Source organism: Anarrhichthys ocellatus, unplaced genomic scaffold (assembly GCF_004355925.1).
Source record: "Anarrhichthys ocellatus isolate YVR2014 unplaced genomic scaffold, GSC_Weel_1.0 scaffold2, whole genome shotgun sequence".
Classification (NCBI taxonomy): domain Eukaryota; kingdom Metazoa; phylum Chordata; class Actinopteri; order Perciformes; family Anarhichadidae; genus Anarrhichthys; species Anarrhichthys ocellatus.
This window is the reverse complement of record NW_022280032.1, coordinates 12118032-12130864: the sequence shown is the minus strand read 5'-3', so window position 1 is coordinate 12130864 and position 12833 is coordinate 12118032. Positions and strand designations below refer to the sequence as shown.

The 12833-nt window shown below is 40.8% G+C and overlaps 1 protein-coding gene across 1 annotated transcript in view; it reads right to left on the bottom strand.

Moving 5' to 3' along the window:
• Positions 1-12833, bottom strand: part of sema3ab (sema domain, immunoglobulin domain (Ig), short basic domain, secreted, (semaphorin) 3Ab) — a 39834-nt gene that overhangs the window by 24067 nt on the left and 2934 nt on the right. The window lies entirely within an intron of this gene.

Sequence of the window (12833 nt, the reverse complement as noted above, 5' to 3'; positions counted from 1 at the left end):
GAGAGAGAGAGAGAGAGAGAGAGAGAGAGAGAGAGAGAGAGAGAGAGCGCAAGACAGAGAGAGAGAGAGAGAGAGATTGAGAAAAGAAGAAAGTGCAGTGTAGGTGGGAGAGAGGGTGAGAGGAAGCATAGAAAGCACGAGTGAAAAGAAAGCAGTTAAAAAAAATGATTGGAGAGAAAAGGTTAGGGCAAAGCAGGAGGTTAGAAAGAGAAACATCAAAGCAGAACATTCTGAGAAAACACATTCCTAATAACAATTTTAGATTTAGTTCTCAGTATAAATGAGACTCTAAAAATAGTACACTATTTTGCAACTTTCACCAACATTTAACAAAACCAAGACACACACAAGAGAAGCACGAGTCCCAGTCCCCACGTACACGGAATCTGTATCAAATAAATCCATTATATTGTTAACCACATACAATATGTTGTGTGTGCAAATTGCTTTAGCCCTCACTTTCCCTTCCCTCTGTCCTTCATTGTGCACATTTATTTCAGATTTTTTCATGTATATCTGCAGTTTCTACGCATAATGAAGGTATACAGGACTAGATGTTGGAAACAGCTGAATCCCCTCTGTTGTTTTTTCCTTTCCAATTTATAATTTGTATAGTGTAATAGTATTTCCGAGAACAGTAACTTTATCATAAAATACATTTTACATTATTTAAAACTTCCCTTGCTCAAATGTATTGCACTATAAGTCAATTCAGAAGAGTCAGTGGGCTGTGTTGTTAAAAGTCAGATACTTTTAGTTTCCAGTAAAAACTGCAACAGTAAAGAATATCAGTGTTTCAATTACACATTAGATAATGTTTTCTCTGCTGGTTGAAGAAGCCAGACAGTGGGACTGCCAAGAGACTCCACCAACTGCATGCTATTTAACTGGCTCCGTCGCAATGTAAAACATCAGCAATCTACTTCACCTGAGTCTGATGGATTAGTGGTGAAGTTGACATTACAGTACAGTAGCTCATGATATATATGGAACCAACTGGACAACAGACAAATACACCTTGTCAGGTCCATCTCTCTGGTGATGGCGCCACTTAAGTTACAACAATCTCATGGGCAAAGAGAAGTTCATGGAATTAAGTTACTTTCAAGCTTATAACAGATGTGTTATGGGTCAAAGTGTAACAAATCTCATTCCGTGGAAAAACAAAAAAAGGTTCTAGTACTGAGCAAAGGACGTCCCCCCCTTCCTTTTACATAATTCACAAATCTCTAATAACAACAATAAATCTCTATACTGACACATTAACATGGGCTTGGTGAAAAACTTGTATGTGACCAACAGAAATAATCCACATTTTACATAAATACAGTGTTCCAAAAAACATTGCTAAACCAGATTAACAATCTTAAATAGTCACTTAAGTATAAAGGCAGATTGATTAGGCATGTATTGGCCACTCCATCATAGTCTGAAGGGGAGTTCCCTGTCTTTTATCTTAAACCATCCCAAATGAGATGCCAGTCTCACTCCAAACAGCAGACCCTCAGTGAGCTGATTCCTTCTCGTGGTGAATGATAATGACTTTAGTGGCAATGGTGTAGTTAAGACCTCTAACAGGCTGCATCCATCTGGATAAAGAGCCATCAGACAGTGGGAGGAGAGCTGAACTAATCCTGTAGTGAGTGGATGGGCCTCACCGTTATGCTAATGTGTGAGCTGGCGCTTGGAGGTTCCAGGGAGTGGAGGAACAAGTGTCACGCCACAGTCTCTGCTTCCCAAACAGACTGGATTAGGGGCTGGAACGGACAGATCCCTTTCTGTGCTGTGTGGGATTGGCAGTGTTGACGCACCAGTTCATTATTCCAAGGATCATGTAACACAATCTGCCATAACTGAGGCCAGACAGAGCGATTGTTGGAGGTGAATTAGGAGTGAATGGGTCCTTGAGAATTTTACTCCACTCTTCTACTACTCTTTCCATGTTGACAACTGCGAAGTATTTTCATACATTTGAAGTGGATGCCGGTAGCTTTAGCTCCATGTAATATTACAACACTGCCACTTAAAATTCTTTGAATTAAAATTGAGTCTTTGATTCTTATAAAAAGTGCATATGCAGACTTGTAAATTGGCAGTAAATCCTCCTGACCACCTCCTCAAAGAGAAATGTGAGAATGTCCCCGTTCCTGACATAGGGGAGGTATTCAGAGCTTCCAACTCAAGTGTTCCCCACTTCTCTACTGAACCCCACTGAACTCTCTCAATTCACATCTTCTTCTACTGCATCCACGCACTCTCCCTAACTCTTCTCTAGCCTTGCTCTTTATTAGGATGCATAGGTTGTTTTGATTTATGTTAATATTTTAAGATATAATCTCATTTTGTATAACCTAATCTAAACGAATTAACCTCAACATTTTAGTTTTCTCTAAATGACCAGTAGACAAGTCTTCTGTGTGTTACTTTGCAGATTCCAACATTTTCTTCAGCTTGCAGTTGTTTAAAGTTGTTAAATACTTCCTTTGCCTCTTACCTCTCAGCATAGCTATGGTTTAAACAGCTACTGAATAATGTTGGTCCAATAAAAAAAGAGGACACATCCTTGACTATGTGTGGGTTTTTACAGAGCCCAAAGGGAGTTGTGTGTTTCAAGGAGAATGCCCCTTTCTGAAGCACTAATTCAGCCTCATGGTCTAAACTATGTTATTCACTAAGACCGAGGGCCCAGAGTATTATGACCATCTCAGAGTTCATCTTCTTTAACTCGTTGAGAGGTATGGTGTGTTTGGAAGTGAGGCAGATCAGGACTGTGGAGTAGAAGTGGCAATGGATCTGTCAATACCCATTGAAGGCTGGAGCCCCCCCATCAGAGTTCACTCAGCTCTCCTTAAACAATACTCTCCCCACCTCACCACGCCTCCTGCCCACACAAGTACACCCCCAACCCTCAGATCTCTCCACACACAAGCTGCTTCCCTCCTCTGCCTCTCTGTGAGCATCACCTCCCCCCCACTCCATACCACTACATACATTAACCCCCATCTGCTGCCATGTCTCTCCATCCCTCTACACCTATATACCCCACACTGAAAACTCCTTCCATCACTTTCTCCATTCCCCTGTCCGCATTCCTCCTTTCCTCTATTTCATCCTCTCTGACCCCCACCTACGCACCAGAAGCCTTTGTAACATAATCCCCTAAATGAGAGGATTTGGCTCAGCAAAATTAACCACAAGCCCAAAGACAAGCAAATTAACCACACTTGCCGCCCACCTACCCTTTTCAATACCGGCCTGCATAGTTCACCCCTGCATCCACACACCCAGCTGTAGTTAAGATTAGCTTTACAGCATTGAATGATTGGAACAGGCAGCATGCAAGAAAAACAAGAGAATGTGCATGAATAAAAACTACAGGTTCAAGAAATACCCTGTTAAGTTTTAGAAAAACATTCATCGAGGCATTTATATTTCATCTGCCTTCAGTTCCTCTGAGTGGAATATACCATAAGAGAATTTAAATACCATTGTATGTTATATTATTCCAATGCCCCAGACGATATGAGATATACAAAGTGATGCAGTTTGCCCCACCGAGGACATTGAGTTGCTGCTTATGAAAGGACTGATGTTTTGTCATTGTGGGTATTATTGGCATTCATGTAAAGCACACACACACACAAACATGCAGCGATGGAAGCCAGCTGTGTGAGCCGGCAGGTCTTGGTATGAAAGAAAAAGGGAAGGCCTTTCTCCACCGTGGGAGCAACTGGAATCCTAACCTACCCCAGGGGCAACTGGGAGATAATATACAAGAAAAACACATTAAGTCTGACCACGAACACTTACGTATAACACTATTTAGAGCACTAGTTGGAACAGGGTGAAATCATATGTGAGTATATCTGTCATCGCTGCATCAAGTGTGGAAAAACTATTTTCCAATCCAATTTAATCTTTCTTAATGAAAAATGGATGAAAAATACAGCAAAAACCTCAGAGTTATGAATAAATTACTGGGAAGAGAGCATCGCCTTCAACACCAAAGCAACCACACCCTCATTGTGGCAACCAGAGGGTCCGCTACAGCAAAACTGAGAGTGTGCAATTTGCCAGTTCATATCAACATACATTCTGTAAGCCCATCACAATTTGGAGGATAGCCATACAGCATTCTCAAATTTCACTATATATTAACAAGAATGCAAGCTCAAATCATTCACGACATCGCTCCTCTAGAGGACAATACCAGTTTTCCACAGATGGGCATTCAAAATAAGATTAAAAGACCCAGCGTCTGTTTAGACCTGCTTCACTCTTTCACCAGCCACATGAATTTATCATCATCCATCAATATTTCAACCTTCAGGCTACCTGCTTCTCACCTCCACAGGGAACAACAAAAACACAGTTTCTCTCTGACCCATAAGTAACCAGCAGACATGTCTTCAAGTCATTCAAGACGTTTTGGTTTATAAAGTATCTTTTCACCATGTGGGGAAACAGACAAACAGAGTAGAGTGGGTGACATATGAACCAAATATTACATTTGTGAGCAGAACTTTTGGTGACTTCATGAAAAGCCTTAAAGCTACACTGTGTTGATTTAAAGAAATGTAATCTGATATTTTTTCCATCCTTCTTGGAGGTTAGAGTGCAGGGTCAGAGCAGGAGTTTTGCTCAACATTTCATCAGTGTGGACTCATTGCAGGATATCGCCTCTAAGCATTTTAAAGGGATAGTTTAGATTTTTTAAAGTTATTTGAAGGGTTGCGATAATAAATAATAAAGTTATTATCTATCTATCTCTCTATCTCTATCTAAGAGGAAAAAACCTTGCAGAACAGAAGTTGCTCGATCGGTTAGTTTGTTTATGTTATTGTGTGACTTTGGTGAATCCGAACTACCCCTTTACAACACAAAACTCACACACAAAACTAACTAATTAAATTAAACTAAACTCCTTTGTCAAATTACTGTTGGTTGCTTTGAAGAGAGCATAGATAACAATCTCAGTTCCCCGTCCTAAAGGGCTTCTGCAGATGTTCCCTTTGTAGCAATCTGCCATTGTTGTGAATCAGCTCCTGTTCTAAACTGTAGGTGTCCCAGCTGAGCCTTTATGGTTGGGAGATTCAAACCAGACATACAGTGCAGCTTAAGTCATATACCATTACTGCCTTAGCTATCTATTAATGGATCAACTGGAGAATAGTAGTGCTGTTGATTATTTTGAAAGTAACCATCACACTTGTGCTATGATCCTGTCGGGCTTTTCCAAATACTCTTTCATAAGCTGAGTCTGGAAACTGTAAAGTGTTCCTCTTGCTGAATGGCTGAATGGCTTGGTGATCGTTATCTGCACTAATCAGGACAGCACAACAAAAATCCTCTTCACAAAAATTGCAGGCGCAGTTTAAACATATGCATGTTTTTTCTTAAATATTCTGAAATCTGATCTCATCAAACCAAAGCAAGGTGTGTATTTTGCTGCTGCAAACTGCTGCAGTTTTACAGATTTAATGTACAAAAGTAATAAAGACCTTGAGAGTAAAACACCTACGTTTGCAGAGCTCACATGTCAGAGCAGTCTCGCTTTCAGGGAGGGGGGGAGGGTATAATGAGAGAGAAAGACTAGGTTGTTTCTGTTAACATTGTGTGTCCGTGTTTGTGTGCACGGTGGAGACAGACAAGCTGAAACTCATCACTGATGCTGTATATTGACTCAGCTCGGCCGAGTGACAGCGGTCTAGACATCACACAGTTCACTCTCTTCATGCTCCGAATTGACGTGACGATACACTTCACTTTCTGTCTCTCCGTCACACTTCTGGTGGTTACCACAGTAAGCTCTGTATAGCTTGAGGTGTGTGTGTGGGGAGGGGGGGAGGTTGGGAAAGAGAGAGAGAACCATAAAGCACTAAAACATAGCCCAGCATGTAATGGTATACTTTCTGGAAGTAGACATAACAATAACTTCTTCGAGGCAAACCTGTGACCGACTCAAACCTCGTTTTTTCCACACGATGTGGGTAGGGTCAATGGCTAAGTAGTTCACAAGACACACAGGAGCTATTGTCTCTGCAGTTTCAGAAAGTTCCAACCTGCTGATACCCTATTCTTAGGACAGAGGCATCTTTCCCTGCCAACCCGTCCCTGCCAACTCATACAAATTCTAGAAATAATAATCAACCTTCAGAGTTTTCTAATGGTTTTATTCCAAAAGGAAGACAAATGTGACCCTTAAAAAGGAGCTACTTTACCCTCTGACTGTAATTTTACACAACATGAGAGGCAAACTCAGAGACTACTGTCATAATATGCTGGTGCTTTTGGGGGGGTTAAAGGTCAGACTTCATTAAAAACCAATACTGGAGACTTGGGATTACATCCCTGCTGAGTCTTTGATCAGAAAAGAAGGGGGTTAACTAACCCAGCCTGTGTCCCTGTGAGGTTAAGTCTGACCTTTAAGCCTGTAACTCCAGTAATATCTCCCATTAGTGAAGTCACAACATGGACAGAACTAAAGTTGTTAAAATCATCCTGCTAGATCTGAAAGAAAAGCTAGTTCCTCCCAGTCAGCAGGATGACATCTGTTTGTGTTTTCTCTTCAAAATGATCCATAAGACCATTACAAATTTGATTCATATGAGTGTTTCTAATATGCCGTCTCCATAAACTGCTTGGTCATGGTAAGCTGAAACCAATATTGACCACCCATGTCAAAGTCGGATACTTTTTTTGACACATATTTGTCAGTTACGAATGAAAAGAACACTAGTGCATAGATTACTGTTCTTCCCAAAGACTTTACATGTCCTTGTAATGCTCTTTTGTACATTTTAATCAAATGGCCTCGCTTGCCGCAGCTGACCCCTGAATGTGCACATCAGCACTGTCAGTTGAGCCTATAAACATTGTGTGTTCTGACATTTACCGATGGATTAACTGACCTTGTCAATAGCAAGGGAGTCTGGGGGAAGGAGGGGCTTGATCGATCGATCTGGGGTGTCTCTTTTAATGGGGCTTCTGGTGTTAAACTGGGGTCAAACAGAAGGGATCCATGAGCTCCATCCTTCCTCCTAGATTTATACCTTCAATCAGAACGTTGACTCTGACATAAACCCAATAATCCCTGGTCAGCCTTGGACTGCTCCGTCCTGACTGAATACAATCTCTACCTACTCTAAATCACTGTGGGCCACAAAAGATGAAGGAAGAGAAAGAGGCGTAAAGGGAGGACAAAACATGAGCAGCAACAAAACTGAAGAAAAATAAGCAAAAGGTGTGAAAAAGGAGAAGAAATGTTTATGCAAAACCCTTCAGTTGTGTTGATTAAAAAAAGAACCAGAAGACAGGATCATTCATTACTTGATGTGTTTTAAAAAGAGAATAATCTGTAGGTGAACATCAATCTACACTGTGTTCACACTATCACTGTGCAAAAGTATCTTCAAGTGGAGTCATTATTGGCCTGTACTGCATGGCATGACAGCTCCATCTGTGCTCTCAACATGACGTGAAGTGAGAAGCATCTTTCTCAGGTCATTAAGAGACCAAAGACAGGGTTTATGTTTCAGCCCAGATAACAGAACCAACAGAAAACAACCTCTGGCTAATGTCTTCTGTCGCTGTTAACACTTCTCTGTCCCTGTCTTGTCTGTGTCTGTCTTTACTCATCAAGACAACTTCCAGCGTTCTGTAGCTCCAGCTAGAAGCTCACTTCGCTGAGGCCCCGGGGAGGCTGATAAAACAGCACCAATTCCACACTAATTAGTCAAGAGGAAATTGCACCTAATTTTGGCTTATTGCTGGACACGTAGCAGAAATGTGACACAACATGTCTTTCATCCTGCCCAGTCAGCCCAGGTGTCGACTCTAAATGTACCATGGGACATTCCCATCCACATTTTCAAAGAAAAATATATATTTTTCACTAGAATGAATATTTTGCATTTTTTCCCCCATGTTATACTAACAACTCCACCCTTCTTTCCACCTCTGTCTTCCTATATTTTCCCCGTTTTACCTCACAGGTATGTCTTTAGACAAACATGCTTTAACTTCTGCTGCAGTGTGCCAGGTGCAGCTGTAAATTTAACAAGGTTTTTAGCATCCGGCTCATAAATAATCTTGTGCCAAGTACCATTTAAGAGTATGTCTCGTTCCATTTGTATAATGCCTCACCACAATCAGAGCCCTGCATTGAACCTAATATTTCATTGATGCAAACACTTCTCATAAACATGTTTTTAACAGATCAAATTCCAAATGAGTGCCCCGCAGACACAAACAAGTCATCATGAAAGGACAGTGTGTTTAGTTTCACTTCTAAGTAGAAAGCCTGCATTCCTGTAAGTTAATACAGGGCACTCACTGAAGAGTTTCTGCTCTAAATTAGGTAGTGAGAACCCCTGCAACCTGCAGAAAGAGAATGCGGTATTATTGTATGACCCCCTTAACTAAAGTATCAATAACTACCGAGCTTGTCATGGTCGAGTGAGAAAGTCTGTTACCTGAAGGGAAGAGAGAAACGACATACATCCAGCTCTAAATCTCTGATCACAGCTCTGATAGCGAGCACTCTACACTAAAGTAATGCCAATATCGGGCAAGCAAACCTGGGGAAGAGCAAAAAGAAGTGCAGAAATCATTAGGGAGGAGAAAAGAAGCTTACAGCATCCTCTTTTGTGAAGAAAATGTGAAGAAAAATGGTTCAGCTGTCCAATTAAGCAGAAGCTCCAACCCAGAAACTCATGCCCAGGAAGGAACCCTTGGCCCTGCTTTCAGTACCCAGTGTATCACGCCACATTAGTCAGGCACCAGTCTCTGCCAAGGCATCAAACACAACGCAGTTACTGCTCTCCGAGTCTAAAATCTCCTTCATCCACCCTTTCTTTCCCTAATCCCTTTATCTCATCCTCATACAAGCCTCATGTTCTTGTGCTTGGGTGCCTCGCCACAGCGCCTATAGATGTTTATAGTCTTAAGTGACCCATGATTGAATGGAGATGAAGGCAACCACTGTTACAGTGAACGGACACATACTGGTAATGCTGCTGATTGCAAACAAAAACAAACAATAGACCTAAGAAAACCATTCCGACACATATACAGTTATTGTTTTTCTGCCTGTGCCCCCTTGGCCTCTGTGTCCGACAGCTCTGCCCCACTGCCTGTGATCAAACAGGGTTACAGCGCCAAAGCTGCCATCTCCAATCATGCCACAGTGTTCTGCATCTTTCATGTGTCCGTCCAAATGGGAAACACTGTGCAAATGCATCATTTTGTTTTCATCATTACGGTGGATCCATTGAATATGACGACTCTGATTGTTGTCAACATGGGTTTAAACGGTTGATAATGAGGGCTTAGTTGTCTAATCTAGTTCTGTAGAGTCTTCACTGTTCCAAGTTTTCACAAACACCCTGTACCTACTGTACAAAGCCATCTGTATGTGAATAACCCCTCCATATAAAACACAGCAGTCTCTCCGCTGATAATGATATGCCTTCTTTCGGAGATACATTACAAACTAGCACAGTGCCAAACCTAGTAACACTTCTGGATATTTTGTCTTGTTTGTGTGAAACAATCACATTGAGTGGAAAAAGGACACAGTGAACTTCACCGCTCTGAATATGCAACAAAGCATAATTGAGAACACAATGTTAGCTACATTGTTAAATTGAGTAATTAACAGAACCCGCAGCAGTGTGTTACCATGCTTGGCTCCCTCTCTCTCTGATATGTGGTCTGCCATGCTGCTGCTGCATAATATATTGCGTCGTGTTGGAGTAAGCAGTAAATGAGAAGAAGTGGCTCAACTCCAACTCAATATTATCGCAAAAGAGCTCGTGGGACACATAAGACCATATTACACCACAGAACAATAACAATGTTATGAACAAACACAAACACTCAAGCTTATTTATGATGTATATCTATGAAGTGTAAGATTTCTTCATGCCACGATCTTCACATGAGGTTTCTATTCTTGTTCTTTTTTTTCTTTTGCTAACACTGACTAACTTTTATTTGACTGGAAATTAAAGTATTACGGAGCTTTTGGAGACGTTAGTGACCTTTTGACTGCAATCACTCGTGCTTCCACAAACAAGCTTATCATAACCCAGCCCCACCCCTTCACCCTGCACTCCATGGGGAGGAAGGTCAGCAGTATGAGGGGGAGGAGCATGAATTAATGGCACACTTGGAGGGTCTTCTCAAAACAAAGTGAAACTCACCTCAGGACATCAGGGTCATTATAACACTCTGCTCTACAAAGTCACTTTTTCCTTCCTAAACAAGATGGAAATGAAATAGCACTCAGGTTCTGTTGTCTACAATGCTTACTTAAGATATCTCTACACTGTCAAACAGTTCGATGAATATTATCATTGAACCATGTCATATTCTACTGCTCCCACTGCTGGCCTTTCATGTACTGAGAAAAGATTAAATACAAGCAACAATTGAAGTCATTTGGAGTTATCAATACACACAGTCAAATGTTTATGAATAACTGGAAACTGCAGCACTGGTTGCACCAAACTCTTACCTTCGGCCAACTGTCCCAAAAAAAGAACTTAAACATAAACAAGCTAACTTTACCCATCTCAAGGCTTATGCTGGTGAAAACATTCAACCTCTCTGTCTCAATGTATCAAACCTTCCTTTAATGTGAATTTGCTTCACCGCAACAGCAGTTAGCAAGCTACAGTGTGTTGGTCACCTGATTGCAAGCTGGTTCAGGTACATCTTTCTTGAGTGGGAATTCAAAGATTCTTGGACCTCTGTGTTATGTTCTGGCAACCGCAGGTCAGGCATACACTTCATATCTTTTTTAGTAACATTACTGTATGTAGATGCTACAAGCTGTACTCTGCTTTTCCTGCATGCCTGTAAGACATTGTTACCTACTAGAAATGAGGATGATGATCTGTAAAAGTACCACGGTAAGCGAAAGAAAACCAACCTCCCTCAAAGTCCCAACTAATATAAATCTTTAAGATAAATCAGTTGGATGACACTTTAATGTCTAACTTCCTGGTGCCATTCTGCAGTAAAAGCAGATAAGAATGATAACGGAGAGGCAAAATATATTGTGTTAATGAGTGCAACAGACATGTCGATTCATCATGTCTTAATTAGTCTTACATTCATTAACTTTATCTTAATAACGCTCTGCTAAAATGAATGACTCATTTAGCTAATTAGAATATCTGTGTGTGTGTGTGTGTGTGTGTGTGTGTGTGAGTGTAGAATTCTGTGCCTTGGAGAGACTTTAGCAAATGCCAAATAATCGCTTACGTTAATTTAATAAGGCTTTGTCCTTCACTGACATATAGGCTTACTTTAATTCAGAACAGGAGTCACAGAGGGGTTTCACTCACCCCGTTTTCCTGGAATGTAGTTTGGTAAATGTGTGTGTGTGTGTGTGTGTGTGTGTGTGAGCATGTGAAAGCATGTCTCCATGTGTCAGTGGATGTGTGCACCAAGTGGTGCGATGGGGGTGTGATAGGTAATATGGAGGGACATGCCCAGATCCCCTGTTCCTCCACGCTACCTGCACCGACAGAAAAGGGTGAATCTGATACTTTGTCACAGTTTGCAAACAGAAGCGTCCGGTGGGGCAGAGGGGTTCACATTATGGGTCAGCTAGCATGAACTAGAGCACCCATCTGTGTCAGCACCGGGAGGGCTTTGGGTGGACAGGATGGTGTGTGGCTGATATGAAGGCGAGCACTGGAACAAGAGAGGAAGACAGGATGAGGAATTTTAAAAAGAGCGTTTGCGTCAAAACAGGGAGAAAATATCCCCAAAAAGGAGGTTTGAGGTGGATAGATGGGTAAGTGAATGAGAAGCATATGGAGGTTCAAGGAAATAGAAATGGAGCTGTTAGCAAACTCCACTTTATCGAATACAGTAAACAAATACCTTACTGCAAATTGTACAAGCATGTGTTTGCACTAAATCAAGTACTGTTATTTTCAAGATGAAAGGCTGCTGTAAAAGAGAGCTACTATGTTGCTCACAGTTTGAGGCAGTGATTTGAAGGAAATCTGAGCTGGTGAGAGGGGGTTCGTTTTTCTAAGATAACCTTGGAGATAGTAACTGACAGAGGGTCAGAGATTTAGACACAGTTCAGATATATTATCACAGTGATGTGAGCTAAAAGGAGGATAACGTTTCAACAGTAACTAACCAATCAGTACAATATAACAGGAAAAAACAGCTGTGTTGAGTTAAGATTGCAAAAATAGTCAAATGACTTGAGGCCATTCTTGTCTGATGTCGGGCGGATTCATACGCATTAATACTGACTCTGCATTGTTTTGGAAAGACCGAATAATAGAATCCATATTTCTTTTTTAAATATAAGATATGCTGACTATCACCTATTTCTTAAAATACAGATTATTTTCATTTTTTTTCTGTTTAATTGCTATCATAGTATTATCTTCAACTAATGTCAAGAAAGTAGCCATCATACCATGTTTCACCAGTGTCCTTCTCAACAACTAATTTACTATGTTCATTACATGACTTTTGTATTTGTATTTACTATGATTGTTGATATCATATTAATAATAATAATTATAATAATAGTTTATTGAGATGAGATTTCTCCTGTAAGCCCCAAGTTGTTGTTTTTTAAGTCTCACCTGCGCAACTAGCTTCTTTTCTTTTTTGTGTGTGTGTTTCTGCTGCTTCGTTTTATTGTGCAAACATATAAATCAGACTTCAGTCAGTCCACACAATGGCATAATTGGATCGTTTATCTCACTTTTTATGGTAAATATTTCCAACTTTGATATTTTTGTCTAAATCAGTACTTTGTTCATACATAGCCCACTGTATTATGATATGAA